Genomic DNA, 20,633 nt, shown 5'->3' with positions numbered 1-20,633 from the left:
ACAACTGGTACACTTCTCTTCTGCACATTAGCCAAAGCAAGCCACATAACTACATCTAAACTCAAGGACGTGGAAGAGCCTAACGCTCTCATATGCCAGAAGGGGAGGAGGGTGAGAAATACTGGTGAGCAGCAGGGAGGTCCACCACACCAACCTACTACTATACCTAGCATGTGAAATAAGAGCCCCTCTGCTTGATGAAATGAACGATTTTAAGGCAGAGAAAGAGATCAGTTTTCCTTTAAATAATTAAAATAAATCTTTAAAATTGATAGCTTAGTGATTGTATTTTCAAGGCTATTCTTTATTTCTGAGAATGCATAACCAATTACAGTAATTCTAGAGAAGACTTTTAAATAATACTTAAGTCATGAGCCCCCAAAGTTTAATTCAGTCCACACAATTTATTCTGTCATCAAAATGTAAAATGTATTCCCCTAATCATGCTTTCTGCTTTTATATCTAAAAAGTAAAGAATATTAATACATTAAAAACCTCATACCAAAAAAAATCCATTTATTATCAGTTGACTGCCAATATGGTGGAATCATTAAAAGACCTAAGATCCAGAAAGTTCAATTTAAAAATATTTTGAATTTCAAAAATGATTTTAAAAATCATCCAATAATAATCCCTAATGTTTTTCTTTTCTTCTTCTTCCCCTTCTTCTCCCTCTCCTGCTTTCTCTCTTCTTTTTTTTTCTTTTTGCATTATTATCTCATTTTTATTTCATTTCATAGGTACGTTTTCAATGTCAATTTTCAGGGCAGCTGCACTTAGTGTAGATATCATATTCCATTTTTCATCTTAAAATACAATATATCATAGAATTATATCTAACTTTTTAGACTTTTTAATTTTAAGTACAGTAAATAGTGTTATATTAGTTATTAGTTATATTAGTTATATTCGTTTCAGGTGTACATTAGAGTGAATCAACAATTCTATATATTACTCAGTGCTCATCATAATAAATGATGAGCACTGAGTAATATACAGAATTTTTTTTTACCCCAAATCAATACAGCTTTTATTGCATCTTTAAAATATCACAAATAAGTCTGAAAAATCATCTGGCATCTTGCTGTTTCTGTAAATGGAAAACTTAGATCTTATTCATCAGCCTGCAGAACTGTTCCTTTTTCAGGAATCTAGATGCCATCCAAAAATTTTCTGACATCCTTGTTTTTCACTGTTGTGGCTTCCTGCATCAAAGCAGCTGAGTTTGATACAAGTTAAATGTCATTTCCTTCAAGAATTAACTCGTCTTTCTGGGCAAGCAACACCTGGCCTCATCTGAACCCTGCGAATATATTTTCACCCAAGAACAAGAGAATCATTCTCTTAAATAACATTGATGGGGAAGTGAGCATACACAGACCTCATCTTGTAATGGAAGCCCAGTGTAACACCCTTGATTGGGTTCTTTACATGACTACAGATAATGTGAACAGTAGCAAATTCTTTTCTAGTTGCCTGCCATTTTTCAACTCAGAGCCTCTTCTTTTTCTTTCCAAGGAGACTGAGTTCTATGTTGATGTAATTGAAGTTCCATTAGGGTAACTCTGGGGTCCTTCACAGTAACAACAGTTTCCTTAAGAGTGATGCTGGCGCTTTTTCGCAACGGGTTTGCCGCCAGAACACAGGTGTCGTGAAAACCACCGCTCCACTTAAACCAGAATGGGGAAGGAAAAGACTCATATCAAATTGTTGTCATCGGACACATAGATTCGGGCAAGTCTACCACTACTGGTGGGATCGACAAAAGAACTATCAAAAAACTCGAGAAGGAGGCTGCTGAGATGGGAAAAGGCTCCTTCAAGTATGCCTGGGTCTTGGATAAACTGAAAGCTGGATGTGAATGTGGTATCACCATTGATATCTCCCTGTGGAAATCCCAGCAAGTATTATGTGACCATCATTGATGCTCCAGGACACAGAGACTTGATCAAAAACATGCTGACAGGCACATCTCAGGCTGACTGTGCTGTCCTGATTGTTGCTGCTGGTGTTAGTGAATTTGAAGCAGGTATTTCCAAGAACGGGCAGACCCGTGAGCATGCCCTCCTGGCTTACACACTGGGTGTAAAACAACTAATTGTTGGCGTTAACAAAATGGATTCCACTGAGCCACCCTACAGCCAGAAGAGATACGAGGAAATCGTTAAGGCAGTCAGCACCTACATTAAGAAAATTGGCTACAACACTGACAAAGTAGCATTTGTCCCAGTTTCTGGTTGGAATGGTGACAACATGCTGGAGACAAGTGCTAACATGCCTTGGTTCAAGGGATGGAAAGTCACCCATAAAGACGGGAATGCCCATGGAACCACAGTGCTTAAAGCTCTGGATTGCATTCTGCCACTAACTCGTCCAACTGACAAGCCCTTGCGTCTGCCTCTCCAGGACGTCTACAAAAATTGGTGGTATTGGTACTGTCCCTGTGGGCCGAGCAGAGACTGGTGTTCTTAAACCTGGCATGGTGGTCACCTTTGCTCCAGTAATGTTACAACTGAAGTCAAGTCTGTAGAAATGTACCATGAAGCTTTGAGTGAGGCTCTTCCTGGGGACAATGTGGGCTTCAATGTCAAGAACATATCATGTTCTTGTCATGTCACTGTCATGACGAACACGTCAAAGATGTTCGTCGTGGCAATGTGGCTGGTGACAGCAAAAATGACCCACCAGTGGAAGCAGCTGGCTTCACAGCTCATGTGATTATCCTGAATCATCCAGGCCAAATTAGTGCTGGATATCACCTGTGCTGGACTGTCACACACCTCACATTGCTTGCAAGTTCGCTGAGCTGAAGGAGAAGATAGATCATCGTTCTAGAAAAAAGCTGGAAGATGGTCCCAAGTTTTTGAAATCTGGTGATGCTGCCATTGTTGATATGGTTCCTGGCAAGCCTATGTGTGTTGAGAGCTTCTCTGACTATCCTCCTCTGGGCCGTTTTGCTATTCGTGACATGAGACAGTCGGTTGCTGTGGGTGTCATCAAAGCAGTGGACAAGAAGGCAGCTGGAGCTGGCAAGGTCACCAAGTCTGCCCAGAAAGCTCAGAAGGCTCAATGAATATTATCCCCCAATACCTGCCACCCCAGTCTTAATCAGTGGTGGAAGAATGGTCTCAGAACTGTTTGTGTCAATTGGCCATTTAAGTTTAATAGTAAAAGACTGGTTAATGATAACAATGCATCGTAAAAACCTTCAGAAGGAAAAGAGAATGTTTTGTGGACCATTTGTTTTGTGTGTGTGTGTGTGTGGCAGTTTTAAGTTATTAGTTTTTAAAATCAGTACGTTTTAATGGAAACAACTTGACCAAAAATCTGTCACAGAATTTTGAGACCCATTAAAACAAAAGTTTAATGAGAAAAAAAAAAAAAAATAGTGATGCTGGCATTTTCTGGAATGTCGACAGTCTGATTGCCGAGAATGGTCTTCATTCTCACAATAGATGTGGCAAAAATGATGTTTACTCTTAATCCCTGTCACCTATTTCACCCATTCCTCCACCCACCTCCCGTCTTGTAACCATCAGTTTGTTCTCTATAGCTGAGTTTGTTTCTTAGTTTCTGTCTCTGTCCCTTTCTCCATTTGTTTGCTCTCTTAAATGCCACATATTGAGTGAAATCATGTATTTGTCTTTCTCTGACTTGTGTCACATAGCATTATACTCTCCAGACCCAACCACGTGGTTGCAAATGGCAAGATTTCCTTCTTTTTTATGGTTGAATAGTATTCCATTGTTTCTATATATCATATCTTTATCCATTAATCTATTGATGGACACTTGGGTTGCTTCCATAATTTGGCTATTATAAGTAATGCTGCAATGAGCTTAGGGGTGCATGTATGCTTTTGAATTAGCGGTTTTGTATCCCTTGGGCAAATATCCAGTAGTAGGATTACTGGATTATAAGGTAGTTCTATTTTTAATTTTTTGAGGAACCTCCATACTGTTTTCCACCTGGCTGTACCAGTTTGCATTCCTACCAACAGTGCATGAGGGTTCCTTTTTCTTCACATTCTTGCCAACCCTTGTCATTCCTTGTTGTTTGTTTTAGCCATTCTAACTGGTGTGAGGTGACATCTAATTGTGATTTTGACTTGGCATTTTCCTGATGATGAGTGATGTCAAGCATCTTTTCATGTATCTGTTGGCCATCTGGATGTCTTCTTTGGAGAAATGTCTGTTAATGTCTTGTGCTAATTTTTTAATTGGATTATTTGGTTTTTTGGGTGTTGAGTTTTATAAGTTCTCTATAAATTTTGGATACTAACCCTTTATTGGGTATGTCATTTGCAAATATATTCTCCCATTCAGTATGTTGTCTTTTAGTTTTGTGGTTTTTTTCTTTTGCTGTACAGAAGTTTTTTAATTTTGATGTAGGTCCAGTAGTTTATTCTTGCTTTTATTTCCCTTGCTCCCAGAGACATACCTAGAAAAATGTTGCCATGGCTGATGTCAGAGAAATTACTGCCTATGCTCTGTTCTAGGACTTTTACGATTTCAGGTCTCACATTCAGGTCTTTAATCAATTTTTAGTTCATTCGTGTATATGGTGAATGAAAATGGGCCAATTTCCCAGTACCATCTGTTTGAGAGACTATTTTTTTATTATTGCCTATTCTTGCTTCTTTTGTTGAAGATTAATTGGCCACATAATTGTGGGTTTCTGGACTTTCCATCCTGTTTCACTGATCTATGGGTCTATTTTTTGTGCCAGTGCCACACTGTTTTGATTTCTACAGTTTTGTAGTATAACCTGAATTCTGGAATTGTATGATGCCTCTAGCTTTGTTTTTCTTTTTCAAGATTGTTTTGGCTGTCCAGGGTGTTTTGTGGTTCCACACAACAATTTTAGGATTGTTTTTTTCTAGTTCTCTGAAAAATGCTATTGGTATTTTGATAGTAATTGCATTAAATCTGTAGATTGCTTTGGGTAATACACTTTTTTAAACAATATTTGATCTTCTAATCCATGAGCATGGGATATCTTTCCACGTGTTTGTGTCATCTTTGATGTCTTTCAACAATGTCTTATAGTTTTCAGGGTACAGGTGTTTTATCTCCCTGGATAAGTTTATTGCCAGGTATTTTATTATTTTTGGTGCAATTATAAATGGGATTGCTTTCCTAATTTCTCTGTTGCTTCATTATTTGTGAATAGACATGCAATGGATTTCTGTACATTGATTTTATATCCTGTGACTTACTAAATTCACTTATTAGTTCTAGTAGTTTTTTGATGGAGTCTTCAGGGTTTTCTATACATCATGTCACGTCATCCAAAGACACTGATAGTTATTACTTCTTTCTTATCAATTTGAATGCCTTCTATTCCTTTTTCTTGTCTGATTGTTGTGACTAGGACTTCCAGTACTATGTTGAATAAAAGTGGCGAGTGGACATCCTTGTCCTGTTCTTGATCTTAGGGGGAGAGCTGTTTTTCACCAATAAGTAAGATGTTAGCTGTGGTTTTCCATAAATGGTCTTTATTATGGTGAGGTATGTTCCCTTTAAACCCACTTTGTTGAGCGTTGTTTTGTTTTTTTTTTTAATCATGAATGGATGTTGTACTTTGCCAAATACTTTTTCTGCATCTACTGAAATGATCATACAGTTTTCATCCTTTCTCTTATTGATGTGATATATTGCACTGATTGATTTGCAAATATTGAATCACACTTTCATCCCAGGAATAAATCCCACTTGATCATGGTGGATGATTTTTAAATGTTTTGTTTAGTTTTTGTCCTTATTTTTGTTTATTTTTAAATGTTTTGTTGGATTCAGTTTGCTAGTATTTTGTGGAGTTTTGCATCTATGTTCATCAGAGATACTGGTCTGCAGTTCTTTTTAATTCATAGTGTCTTTATCTGGTTTTGGTATCAGAGTAATGCAGGCCTCATAGAATGAATTTGGAGGCTTTCCTTCGTCAATTTTTCGAATAGTTTGAGAAGAATAGATACTAACTTTTCTTTAAATGTTTGGTAGAGGGGTACCTGGGTGGCTCAGTGGGTTAAGTCCTTGCCTTCTGCTAAGGTCATGATCTCAGGGTCCTGGTATTGAGCCCCACAGACTCACTGCTGAGCAGGGAGTCTGTTTCCCCCCTCCCTATTTCTGCCTGCCTACTTGTGATAGCTCTCTCTCTTTCTGTCAAATAAATTTTTTTAAATCTTTAAAAATAAATAAATAAACAAATATTTGGTGGAATTCACCTGTGAAGCCATCTGGTCCTGAACTTTTGTTTGTTGGGAGTTTTTGGATTATTGATTTAATTTCATTGGTGGCAACTGGTCTGTTCAAATTTTCTATTTCTTCCTGATTCAATTTTGGGAGGCTACGTGTTTTTAGGAATTTATCCATTTCTTACAGGTAGTCCAATTTTTTAGCATATAATTTTTCATAACATTTGCTTACAATTCTTTATATTTCTGTGGTGTTGTTTTTTATTTCTCCTCTTTCATTTCCAATTTTATTTGATTCCTCTCTTCTTTTGATGAGTCTGGCTAAAGGTTTATCAATTTTGTTGGTTTTTTTCAAAGAGCCAGCTCCTGGTTTCATTAATCTGTTCTTTTTTTTTTTTTTTTTTTAGGGTTGTAAAATTCTGCTACTATTATTGTATTACTGCTAAATATTTCTCTTAGGTTTGTTATTAACTGTTTTAAGTATTTTGGGTGCCCCTATCTTGGGTACATAAATACTTAGGATTGTTTTATTTTCTTGTTGGATTTTCCCCTTAATGATTATATAGTATCCTTCTTTGTCTCTCGTTTTTAATAAAGTCCCATCTTTGTCTCTCGTTACAGTCTGTTTTTAAAGTCTATTTCGACCAATCCAAGTATTGCTACCCTGCCCTTCTTTTCATACTCATTTGCATGATAAATGTTTCGTCAGCCCCTCACTTTCAACCTGCATGTGTCTTTAGATGTGAAATGAGTCCCCTGTAGGCAGCATATGGGTCGGTCTTATTTTTTATCCATTCTATCACCCTATGTCTTTTGATTAGCAGATTTAGTCCACTTACATTCAAAGTAATTATTGATAGATATGTTTTTATTTTCATCTTGTTACTTGTTTTACGGTTGTTTTTTCACAATTAGTTGGCTTTCTTTAGTAAAATACCTGGAATCGTTTCTCTTGATTTTTTTGTGTATCTGCTACTGGTTTTTGATTTGTGGTTACTGTTTGGTTTGCATGGAACACCTTCTTCATATAGCAGTCTATATTAAGTTGATCGTCACTTATGTTTGAATCCATTCTTTACTCCTCTCCTCACGCTGTTTTAGGAATATAGTGTCATACTTTACTTTCTTTCATTTTGTGAGTCCCCTGACAGCTTCAGTCCAACTACTGGGTCACTAGAGAGCTAGGAAATGAAAAGCGGGTGTCATTTGTTGGCCATTTTCCTCTCAATACAATGCCTTGCTTACCTAATGGACAGCTTATTAGAAAGAGAAACACCTTCACATTTTTGTTTTTGTCTTTAGAAAGAATAATAAATTATGCTTTTATTTAACTTCTAAAATGTTCATGACTGGCATACTTTTTGATCTGTAATATTTTTTAAGTCATTAGTGAAAACATATAAACAAAGTATAAAAAGAGATGAAGTTTAAATAGACCTCATATTTAGAATACTAAAGATAGATCATCCACCTTTTCTTTTCCTTTAGTCTAAGCAGCATCCAAGTGAGGTATGGGAGGGGGGGTAGAAGGTATAGATGGAAAGAGCCTCCCAGGTCATTCTGATAACCCTCCCACCAGCACACCCCCACCACCAGCTATGGACCTGTGGGCAGGAAGGAAGTCACAGCACTTAGGGAGAATTCTGCTGGATTGTTTACTAATTCTAACATTACCTGGAGTAAATTTCCTAACTCTTAACCTCAGCATTGTGTGATAAGCAATTTCTCTCCTAGTGTTATTTTTAAGGTTAAATAAGATAATAGCCATAAAGAGCATTAATGCTGTTTACATATAAATTGGTTTGAAAGCTCATATGGAGGTCAGTGTAACGAGTTACCATCAAGATCATTAAAAATAATCAGCAATTAAATTCAATACTTAAAAATAACAAGCACAAAACACCTACTGTGTGTTTAGAATTTATACCCACACGTTGACTACTTAATTTCCATTAAGTTAAACTTTCTTCTTATCATTTTTGCTTATTTTCCTCAAACTTCTAGGAAAGTTGTTTACAAATAGTCACTACCCATTGGTGGGCAATGAAATAAATGTAGTGGGTTCTAACTAGTATTTTTAAATGAAATAAATACAACAGGCCAGATGTGAAACAGTCAAAACACATCACATGATTTCTTCGCAAGAACTGTATACATTGCAATAAATGGGTCATGACATAAAAGGTATTTCTTACTGCATATTTTTTAAAGCTTGTAAAATACTACTCTAGCACAAGCCCAAATGAAATTTGGTACATTTCCTACTATCAAATAGATCTCACTTTATTTCATCACTTCTCTAATTAAGAATAAAATAGAAAATGTTTTAGCCATCTATCAAGCCAAGTTTTTTGTTAGCAAATTTTATATCATTAAATATTGTTTAGAATGATTCTTACATAGCTGGCGGCTCAAGTAAAGCAAGGGTACATGATGTAGCACAAGAAGGTGCCTGCAGTTCACCCCAAGTGACTCTGCTGAGAGGAAAGTTAGTGGTGTTACACACGCAGCCCCATAGTACGGGAGCAGAAGGTGGATCCCTTTAGATTTATGCTCCTCAAAGGAGGGACTTGTCTCACTGACATGGCTTTAGAACATCTATATTCCATCAAGGACAGACTGTAGCACAAGAGGAGAGAAAACCACTTGTCACAAAGACCAGGGCACAGAGACTCTATGCATAGCAAAGTGAGTCCTGAGGCAATAAAACCTTCCTGGTTGTGTCTTCCCATCTGGGACAGGGCACCAACCCGGGGTCCACACTTTGGGCCAGCAGAGAAACACTGCTCCAAAAGACATGTAAGTAGAGACAGATCACAGAAGCATCATATGATCTTTCTAGATCACTTACATTATTGTCCAGTCATCCACAGTTCTCATTCCAGAGTTTCATCATGGAATCAAAAAATGCCATTTTTGTAGCATGGATTCAAAAAATGCCATTTTTGTAACAAATCCCTCTACATGGGAAATGGCTCATCCTGCACTGATTCAATCAAAATTCTGACACCCAATATGGACTAAGGGAGACTAGCAGCCTCCTTTCAAATCCTGCCTCAATGAGCCTAACATATGCATGGCTGTGCTACCCACTGAGCACACATATAAAGGTGCCACCCGACAAGAAGGCTTTCTGGTTCATCACTGCACCACGGGGTGCCATGAAGGCAGTCACAGGCTGTGACAAATTTAATACCCTATTACTTGCGTTTTCTGTACTAGGATTTCATTTGGTGACATCACTGGATACAACGGAACTTGAAATTTGTGTGACATTTTTGCAGGTGATGCTTTTCACCAAAAATGTTATTTTACATAGTTTAGCCACAGTGCAGTGCTTTAGGTCTAGAACTAAACCTCGGGAAATCTAATGAGGTTGAAAAGAAAAGTGAAAGTTAACGGCCACGGCTTTAACAAAGGCTCGTCTTCCCTCAGGCTGTAAAGAGTCAGTAACTGAGTTCAGTAACTGAAAATTAAATTAGAAGAAAATGCCACCTCTGCAGCTACTGCTACCTTTAGCATTAATGGTAATATAGAATGGGGTGGGGGAGGGGGTTCTGCTGAATAGAGCCATCAGGAAACTTTCAGTGCCTCGAAATGGTATGGAAATCTGCTCTTACACCGTGTTACAGGATTCCATTGGGTTGTATTTTGCTGTCTATCTTCCTTTTCCCTCATACCCATATTCTTGTAAGTGTTTCCTCTTCTCTTCCTTCCATCATTTTTTTCCTGTTATTCAGTCTTCATGTCCACTTTCCCCTCTCCCCTACCTCCTCATTTCTCTTCTCAGCAATTTGGTTGTTCTTCCTATCCACCCCCCCACCCATATTTATATCTATACAAGAATAATTTAACCAATGTCAAGGTTCTTGTGATTTGCCCTGTTCAGAATCTGGGAGAAAACAGCTCAAGACTCTTCAGTGCTGGGAAAGCATAAGGCTTTTGATTTTATCTGGTAATATCAAATGAACAGGAACCACATTCTGGGGATGGTATTATCAGGTTAAGTGATAAGGGTGAGCAGGAAGAACTCATGGGCAGTGGCCCATATTTTTTAAAAAGGCAGGGGCAGGGGCAAAGACAGGAAAACAAATTAGACCTTATCAGGATCCTTCCCATTCTCCGAATAAGAATCTCTAAAAAACAGTCAAGCAAGGTTGTCAATTTGGCCAAAAATCCTCGATGCTTTAGTATAATAAGATAGTACTTCCACTCCTTTACTTCTAAACAAATTACTAAAAAACCTAACTATATTATACAGCAATAAAGAAATAAAGGCTATTTTATCATAATTTGATTATGCTACAAAGCACTGTGCATAGCAATTCGTGGATCTAATTTTAGTTGTAATAATCTCTTGCCCTGTTATGTAAATGGGAAAAGACTTTCTACAGGCTTCAGATAGAGATAAGCTTCGGATCGAAAGCATGCAAAAGCCATGGTTCAATTACTCTAAAGTGATCTGCATCATATGTTACAGTACATCTCTCTGCCTTTGCACAAAAGCTAGTATCTGCTGCAAATTAACCATCTTTTTCTAAATGCCTACAGATGCCCTCTGAGTTTACAGATTCAAATTAAACCCAAGTCCCACAACTATAAAATAACAGGGGCTTTAAAAAATTTCTCAAAATATTTTCTCTTTTCATATCATTCCCCCAGTTTTTGCCCTTTTCAAGAAAAGACATGTTCAACTGACAGCAAGTACACATGAGCTCTCACTTCTAGTTCTGCGGGCCCCACCATTCTGCAAAAGGACAAACCACCAGAACTGTTCCATTCCACCTATGTCTCTGAAGGCCACAGAGATTCAAGTTCCGGCCCCTGAGCGGACCTAACTCTGACCCAACTTTGCACCTCAGAATGCAAGAATCTCGAGAGAATAGAACACTGCACCCATCCTTATTTGCTAGGGTTATAATAATCCAAATTTATCTACCCTCAGGAGGGATAGGGCCTGGGGGACAGTTGGAACCACCCACTGGAACTATCAGGCTTCCCCCTTCACTGGTCCTTTTCTTTCATCTCCCTATGGTGTAGTTTTATTGATCCTTACTGCAGACATGTTTGCGCACTATGGAAGACATGGTGTGGACCATAATCAACCCTTCTCCCATGGCTTTACTGTGTGGGAAGGCATGGTGATGCAGGCATAAGATATCCTGGGGGAGGACCCTCCTTGGCCCTGCTTGAATCAGATGCTCTTTTCCATGGGCATGCCCCTAACCATGATGGGGACAACTGTTTTGCAACTAGTGGTCCTCACTAAGATTAATCCAAGCAGGATTACAACATTCTCTTCCACTGTTTCTTCACTCTCCTACGTTGTAAGGAGTATATAGGTCAAAACACAGCAAGGATGGGGCTATTTGGGGAATTTGTTTTCAATGCAGTCACAAAATAAATTCCTTTACTAGACCCCTGGGTATGTCTTGATAATTCATGGTTACTAGTGGAAGAAATTTTGACACTATGGGTTCCCAGGATCCTGACTAAAATGAAGTTTGATTTATTGTCTGTTATACCTCTAGTACTAAGGGTCATTCTCACAAATTACAGCTTCAAGCCTTCACCAAATAGCTCCCAAACCTGTACCTTAGGAGACAACAAAGTCTTCATTGGTACCTCCACATCGAGTCAATCCTCTTGCCAGTCCCACCATTATGTTGCTTCTACTTTCCGTAAGGAGTTCTTGTTTTGTCCACAGAGGGAAACCTCTGCCACACAACCCTGTTATAATATCCTGGGTCTCTAATCTGTTGCTCCAATTTTATGCTTAGTTCTCTGCTTTAATCCTGGCACCTATGAAGCTAGTATTAGATGAGTCCCTCACACCAGGCTTTCCAAGTGTCATCGACAACCTCTGAGTGCCAGTAGCTATGACTGGGTGTCCACTACTTATGGCTGGATCTCCTGGAAGAAGCCTTCATTCCATCACCCTAAATCACTTCTCTTTGCCACCAGAAGTCATAAAACAGACCTTGACCTCTCCCTCCCTTAACACCCTATTCCAGTTGCCTGCTGACACACACATTTCTTACCTACTTGTGGGTCAGCCTCATGTTGACTGCCCAGCTGTCCCAAATGCCTCTGAAAAACTACTGCCAGAACTTCTCTTGTGAGCTTACCCTAAGGATGTGTGGGTTCTCAGTCCTATGCCTTACCAGGCAGGTCCATTTTATCACTGATCAAATTGTTGGGGTTGGTAATTATGAACCTGTGATTTTTTTCATGGAGATGCAAAAGCCAAAGCATATCAAGAATAAATTTCACAAATCATAATGTTTCTCTGTTGACAAAATAATTCAACACAGAACTCATGAAAGCCTCATGAAGCAATTAGTGGTGTTGATTAGAATAAGATTTAGAGTTACCACAGAAGGGGACTTCTTTCACCTTCCTTCTTTCCTTCCTTTCTTTTCTTTTCCTTCTTTCTTTCTCATTCTGAAACATATGGTTTTGAGCCAGGAATTGTGGTAATGAGAGGGGATAGAAGATAAATTTATATATCTATAATACACATGGTATATATGTATCTATAATATACAGGCCCTTTGAGTTTTTACATCATAGATATTGAGAAAAGTGAAAAACAAATAATTACAGCTCCTGAGAGTCTACAGAAATTAAAGTGCTTGGGGGCACCTCGGTGGCTCAATGGATTAAGCCTCTGCCTTTGGCTCAGGTCATGATCTCAGGGTCCTGGGATCGAGCCCCACATCGAGCCCCACATTGAGCCCAGCATCAGGCTGCTAGGCAGGGAGCCTGCTTCCTCCTCTCTCTCTGCCTGCTGCTCTGTCTACTTGTGATCTCTCTCTCTGTGTCAAATAAATAAATAAAATCTTTTTAAAAAAAGAAATTAAAGTGCTTGATTTTGACTAGAAATGTTAGGGAAGGCATTTTAAGGAAACTGACTTGAGCTGACTTTTTGAAGAATGATTAGGATGAATTCAGCAGATAGCTAAGGTACGAAAAGGGCTTTCTTTTGGAATAAAATAGCAGAGACACAAGGTAAATGGGGTAAATTTAAGGAACTGCAGGGAGCTCCATTTTGCTGGCACCTAGAATTGGTCCAGGAGCAGCTGTAAAGTAATGAGTCTGAAAAAGTAGAAAGCTCTACACTCATAAGGTCTTTGAGAGTCATGCTACGAAGTCAAGACTTTATCCTGCAGCAGATGAGGAGTTACTGGTAGATTTTAATCAGTGGAATGACAAGAATTTGTCTTATGCTGAAGGGGAGGTTATATAGAAGAGGGGAAGGGGAACAGTTACAAAATTTCTAGAAAAGTTCACAGTTCTGAAAACCTAAATTAAGGAGGTTGTAAAAGAAACAGAAAGGCAAGTAGAACAGACATAAAGATCTTCAAGGATGAAGGCTCTATTTCTAGGTCATTTCTATACCAGGTGGGACAATTCAGAAGTCATTTTAGTTCCCAGGATTTTTATGGCTGAGGCTATAGTGCCTGCCTTACCTTTACCCTCTACCAAATCCTACTTCCTTCCCCTTCCTTCCAGATGTTGATTTGAAGCAGAATCTGCATCCCAGAAACTAACCTGTAGCACAGAATGAGTCAAGAGGATGTAGAAACAACTAAACTTAGAGGTCAATTAGATGTGGAGTTGAGGGAAATGAAAGAATCTCAGAGAACTCCAAGAATTCAAGTTGGTGCTGGGTGGAATATGGTAAAGCCAACTCGCGTGGATTACATCCAAAGATGATAAGACTTTAGGTTCCTCGCAAAGATCATATTGACATTTTTGTAAAATTTATTCATTATACATTTGGCTAGCAGAGGATGGGTGAGAATGAGGCTGAAGAGAAAACCTTTAGGGTCCACAAAACACAAGCAGTAGCTATAGGTACAGATGAGTATGAGAAGAATATGTACAATAAGGTAAGAAAATGAAGGGAAACAGATTAATAAACAGGTCTGAATTCTTCAGTCATTCCAGCTGCAGCTCAATCTCCAAGTAACTATGTAATGATGGTTGTTCACTTTTTCTTGATGATATTCTTATTTGATGTGACCATCTTTACTGGAATATAAAGTTATTAAAGGAAGGGACGGATTTTATTTATATTTTTAACCCAAAATACCTTAAATGAAATAGGGACTATTACTGAATGGATATGATACAAGTATTAAAATGGAGTATGACCCAACTGAAAGTTGGAGCCTCCAGTGCCCTCTGGGCTGAAGATGGTCATTTGGAAGACTTCCAGGCCTGTGTGATACCCATTTCACTGCTCAATCTGTTTTAGCATTTCTTATATCAAAATATCAGGTAATGGTAGAATTTTGTGCCAAATTTCTGCTTAATGTCCAGTGACTGCCTTTATTTTACTCTGGCTCTTTAGAAAGTCTTCTTTTCATTTTGTATGTATCTTCCATTTCAAAGTCATCAGCATACAGTAGTCCCAAATGACTCTCTCAACAACTTTCAAGGATTCTCACAGCCAGAAGAACCTCTCAGAGGATCAGAAGCACAGCTAATACCAGCTTACAGATTCCTTATTACATCCTTACACATGAATAAAACAAGCTAGACCTATTATACAGCTGTTTTCTCTCCATTAGTGACTGGGAACTGATCTAAAAAAAAATTATGTAAACCCAACACTCTACCTTATATAACCTTCTCTTGGCAGCTAAATTAGTCAAGTTACAGCAACTATACCATTCTCTTGCCCAAGGCACCTTCACAATTCTAGGACTACATAGTGGGCAAAATTAGAATGTAGTCAATCCACAGTATCCCTGACAAGTACCAGGCAAGAGCAATTCAAAGTCTAGACTAGTTGTTTCAGTCAGGAGATTAACTGGCTTATCTCAACCCCAAGGGCAACCTTTGGCTCACATCCAGGAAGTCAGCAGTTTTCAGGTTAGCCCTAGTCTGATCAAGCCATCAGCTGCTTGTCTAATCCCAGCATCATAGAATTATAGAACAAGACTTTTTCCACACAATTTAGGGTCTGAGCTGGCTATTTCTTTAAGGTTTAGCATACTACCTTTTGAATTTTTTCTCCCCAACTAAATACTATCTGGAAATTTCATTAAAGTGGGGTGTTCTTTGGTAACACTACGGTAATTCTTTACCTAGAAAGGAAACTATACAAATAAATTAATGTTAAAATGTCATAATTAATATAAATATCAATGATATTAACAATACTAGTGTGCTATTAATTTTATATTAATAATAATTAATATAAATAATAACATATTATAATTTATATATAATATCTTCTGGATATGACCTTAGGAGCACTGCTTACAAAGTTTAACTGACTGTACAGATGCCTGGGTGGCTCAGTCGGTTAAGCCACTGACTTCGGCTCAGGTCATGATCCCAGAGTCCTGAGATGGAGTCCCACTTCGGGGTCCTTGCTCAGTGGGGACCCTGCTTCTCTCTCTGCCTCTGCCTGCCACTCTGCCTGCTTGTGCACTATCTCTCTCTCTGACAAATAAATAAATAAAATCTAAAAAAAAAAATTAAAAACCCAAAGTTTAACTGATTGTAAAAAACCAAAATATTCTCCTGTATCTTTATCATTTACAGCATTTTTCTTCAAGCTCATCTTCCTTTCTTAAATGGGCCACAGTGATTATTAAAAATACTGAGCCCTCTCAGTTTTGAGGACCAGCATGATGCAATGGAATGAGTGTGAGAAGTAGAATTGAAATTCAGACTCAGTTGAACTTGCACAAGCCAATGATCTACATCTGGGCTTTAGTTTTCTCCTTACAAAAGGTGGTAGGGTAAGTGGGGTTGCCCTAGAGATGAGTCTTCAGCTCCCGCCCTCCAGTTCTAAACATTCTATCACCTTAAGGGAGCACAGCCCAGGGCAGAGGTAGTTAAAGAGGGTGTCAGAGAAAGTGTGAGTACATGACTATGATAGACATACTTTATAATGTCATTGTTAAGTGTGTCAAAAAATCAAAATTTCCAGAAAAAATAATTTTTACTTTTACTTTTTTACTCTTATTTTCATTGTGCCAAACCTCTGCATGTTTGTAAAACGTCAAGAGATAGTTTTTAAACATGCATTTAACCTGTTTGTGTTCAATAAGTAACTTTTGACTTATTTTTGACTATTAAGTCAAAAGATCAATGCTGAATAAAGCTGCTACTATGATGGTCATTAATTATAGTTAATATGCTTGACCTCTTACTCTTTGCCGGGTATTGTGTTAAGAGCTTACTTAAATTAGGGTGCCTGGTGGCTAGCCTCTGCCTTTCGATCAGGTCATGAGCCCAGGGCCCTGGGATCAAGCCCCGCATTGGGCTCTCTGCTTGGCAGGGAACCTGCTTCCCCCTCTCTCTTTCTGAGTGCCCCTCTGCCTACTTGTGGTCTCTGTCTGTCAAATAAACAAAATCTTTTAAAAAAAAGAGTTTACTTGGGGCACCTGGGTGGCTCAGCGGGTTAAAGCCTCTGCCTTTGGCTCAGGTCATGATCCCAGGGTCCTGGGTTTGAACCCTATATCTGACTCTCTGCTCAGCGGGGAGCCTGCTTCCTCCTCTCTCTCTACCTGCCTCTCTGCCTACTTGTGATCTCTGTCAAATGAATAAATAAAATATTTTTTTAAAAAAAGAGTTTACTTAAATTATTTTGTTTAACTGATAAATATTAGTTCCTTAATGCTATCTTGGTGACAGTTATTATTTATATCCCTACTTTAGAGGGAGAAAAAAGACTTTAGAACTTAGAAAGGCTACATAACGTGCCCAAAGTCACAAAGTAGCAAATGTGAAATTGTACCTCAAGTCTGTCCAGCTCCAGAATATAGGCTCCTAACCATGGTATTTAATATTGCTAATATCCAATATTGCTAAATTCAAAAATTTATAAAATTATATACAATGGTTCTTTTTTAAAAACAGAATGAAACCTATAAAACATTCATCAAATTGTAATGCTACTTTATGGGACTTTTATTGAGACTAGCTAAGGGTCTTTATGGACTCAAAAACTGAAAACTAACGACTGCAATTAGTTGTTCAGAATAAAAGCCAAGCTTGAAAGTCCTCCTTTGCATTGAATTTCAAATGTTCCACTTTGAATGAAACAGATGTTGAACTTTCGATTAGTTCAATCTGCATTAGGTTTATCCTGTGCACACAGTAAGATAGTACTAACATGGGCACTTGCAGCTACTTTCTCTTTAGGGACACCTTTCCCCAGACCAGCTTCATCTGCAATTTAAAAGAGGTCTTTTCAAAGAAACAGAGGATTTTACTTAAAAGCACAAGAATTAGTCTAGTGGGTCTGAACTATGGTCCATCCAATATTCTGTCTCTTCTAGGAGCATACAGGGGAATGTCATGTGATAGTGGTCTTCTATCATGTGAAACTCAAAAGGTTAGGGATATACCCGGAGACTTCTTGATATTTTTCTGACATGTGTGAATTCAGATTAACCTTTCTGGAAGCCTATATTTTAGGTTTTCATGATATAAAATTTCCATGTAACCACTACCTTTTGAGTAAACTAACATAGGAAACATCTTCGATTGGTGGATTCCAGATTCTCTCACGAGTTCCGTTGACTCCTGTTCTCCCTTTAACGCTAGTCAAACCTATCCCAGGCTATCATAGATTCAGTTGTTTACTGAACTCCTATTCTCTATTAAAAGGGAAGTTAGCAAGTGTTAGGTGTTAAAGACAGATGAACACCAAACTGAGACCTTCTTGGCATAATCAGAAGGACAGAGTAGAAACTTAAAAAGGAAGTCAGCAGCTGTTGGAAGTATTTTATGTAGTGTGCAGTGCCTCTCCAAATGAATGAGCATAGTGTGAAGAAGTACATCAACAGGCTGATGTGTTCCTAAATTCCCAAAGAAATCTACCAAATTGTCCAAGTATATTAAATCATCCATGCTAATTGGAAAATACAAATCACAATTCTGTTTGTTCTCTGAGCATAAAACAGAGACATTCATATACAGAAAATGGGAACATATCACTATACCCAAAAACTTAGGCACCTTCTCAAAAATAATCAGGAAAGAAGGTGTACAGGTGTTACCTTTATCAGACTTAAACCTATCTGGTTCCAGCTTTAAGAGTTTCCACCTATTTCTCACATGTTTAGATTCAGTGTACAGTCTATATTTACTTTATATCCTTTATGACTACGAGAGCTTCAGCCATATAACCTCTTAGACTTTGCCTCTCCAGTCTGTAAAAACACTATTTTAGTCTCTCCTCATCTCTTTTTTTTTTTTTAAGATTTTATTTATTTGACAGACAGAGATCACAAGTAGGCAGAGAGGCAGGCAGAGAGAGAGGGAGGGAGGGAAGCAGGCTCCCCGCCAAGCAAAGAGCCTGATCCGAGGCTTGATCCCAGGACCCTGGGACCATGAGCTGAACTGAAGGCAGAGGCTTAAACCACTGAGCCACCCAGGCGCCCGCATTTCTTTGTTCTTTCCATTAAATCTGAGTAGGAAATTTGGTCATTTAAAAATTTATTCAGGGGCGCCTGGGTGGCTCAGTGGTTTGGGCCGCTGCCTTCGGCTCGGGTCATGATCTCGGGGTCCTGGGATCGAGTCCCGCGTCGGGCTCTCTGCTCGGCGGGGAGCCTGCTTCCCTCTCACTCTCTCTGCCTGCCTCTCCGCCTGCTTGTGATCTCTCTCTGTCAAATAAATAAATAAAAAATCTTAAAAAAAAATAAATAAATAAATAAAAATTTATTCAACCTACTTAGTAGGTTCTAACCGGCGCTGGGAATATGAGGAAGTCCAGGGGGAACTGAGTTCCTTCCCTCAACCTACAAATCAATACACTATTGCATTGGTTCTGCCCAAACAACCCAAGTCTAAATTCTTTAGGCTTCCCTCCAGAAATTTCTGTTTTTAGGCCTCGTCTCACCTCTATGCTAACCCTCTGGGGCTTGAGGCAAATACCAAAAGCAGTCCTATAGACAATAACATTTCCAACACTGCATGATGATACTGAGGTGGAGCCTGTGAATTTTCACTTGTCCAGGCACACAACTCTAGGGGTCATTTTTAGATGGATATCATAACCCTTGAATAATCCCAGGCTATTTTCCAGATTACAACAGCATCTTCCTTTCTAATCTATACATCTTTTTTTTTTTTAAGATTTTATTTATTTACTTGACAGATAGAGATCACAAGTAGGGAGAGAGGCAGGCAGAGAGAGAGAGGAGGAAGCAGGCTCCCTGCCAAGCAGAGAGCCCGATGCGGGGCTCGATCCCAGGACCCTGGGATCATGACCTGAGCGAAAGGCAGAGGCTTTAACCCACTGAGCCACCCAGGCGTCCCTAATCTACACATCTTATCTGCACTCCCCTTCTACAAACCTCTCAAATACTCCATTAATATTTAATTATTTTAAAGATACATTCACTTCTTTTTTGCCAGCCCAATTGTATATATAACCTACTATAAGATTTACATATATAATAGTATTTCAATGTATTCAATTATTTGTGATATACTCTGTTGTATTTTGTTCATATTAACCTTTTTATTGTTAACATCGTGATGTGGCAGAGACTGGTTGACTGTTCCTTAAACACACCTCCCCTTCTTTTGGGGCATGCACTTGGACTCCATTCCTGATCTTGCCTTGCATTTAGATGCAACCATGTTGATGGAGTTCAAGCTGGTGAAATGTGTTTGGTGGATTGCCCTTCCAGATAAGGCCCACGGTAATCTTTCAAGTACCTTCTTCCATGTTTTTTTCATTATGCTGCATTTATATAAATAAGCAAGACATCCTCAAAAGTCATATCTTGAGAATGGAGGAGCCCAAGAGATGAAAGGTGTCCGGATCCCTGAGTAACCTAGCCTATCAAGAGGAAAACCTATTTTTAACTTAACATGAGTAAGAAATGTCTACATAGTGTATGAACCGTCATATATTTAGACTACATTACATATTTTATGTGAATTTTAGATTGAGTGTCTTTTGGCATAATTAAAGTTTTGTTCAGTTTCTGAGTAAATATTTAATAAAAATAAGTATTATGATAAAAAGTATAATTAATATTTATTATTTATTTATTTATTATTATTTATTCATTGGCAATGACCAGCCAGTGATTACTCTAGGGATTTCACATAGCCTAGCATGTTTAATTCCCTCGCTACCCTTTCAGTTAGACATAACCAGTGTGCTCTCCAGGATGAGCAAACCACTGACCAAAGGAGTTGTTACCCAAAGTTACCAAATGGCAGATCTGAGATCGCCACCTGTTTGTCTAGCTTCTAACCTGTATTCTCCCCCACTACACCATGATCTTTTTCCCCAAGTGTTTTTTTTTTTTCCTTCTTCACCTAAGGTCCCAAATTATGCCATGTCCTTAAAATGAAAAGATGCCATAAAGTATTTCTTGAGTCATGAGCAAGGAGAAGGAGGAGGAGGAAGAGAAGAAGAAGAAGAAAGTGGAGAAGGAGAAAGAAGAGAAGG

The 20,633-nt window shown here is 38.5% G+C and overlaps 2 pseudogenes; one reads left to right on the top strand and one right to left on the bottom strand.

Moving 5' to 3' along the window:
* Nucleotides 1–1,112: 1,112 nt before the first annotated feature.
* LOC123938560 lies at nucleotides 1,113–3,444 on the bottom strand (annotated as a pseudogene).
* Nucleotides 1,616–3,210, top strand: LOC123938559 (annotated as a pseudogene).
* Nucleotides 3,445–20,633: the final 17,189 nt, after the last annotated feature.

Source organism: Meles meles, chromosome 3 (assembly GCF_922984935.1).
Source record: "Meles meles chromosome 3, mMelMel3.1 paternal haplotype, whole genome shotgun sequence".
In the NCBI taxonomy this organism is placed as follows: domain Eukaryota; kingdom Metazoa; phylum Chordata; class Mammalia; order Carnivora; family Mustelidae; genus Meles; species Meles meles.
Note: the sequence above shows the minus strand (reverse complement) of the source record. Positions and strands in the feature narration are given on the sequence as shown.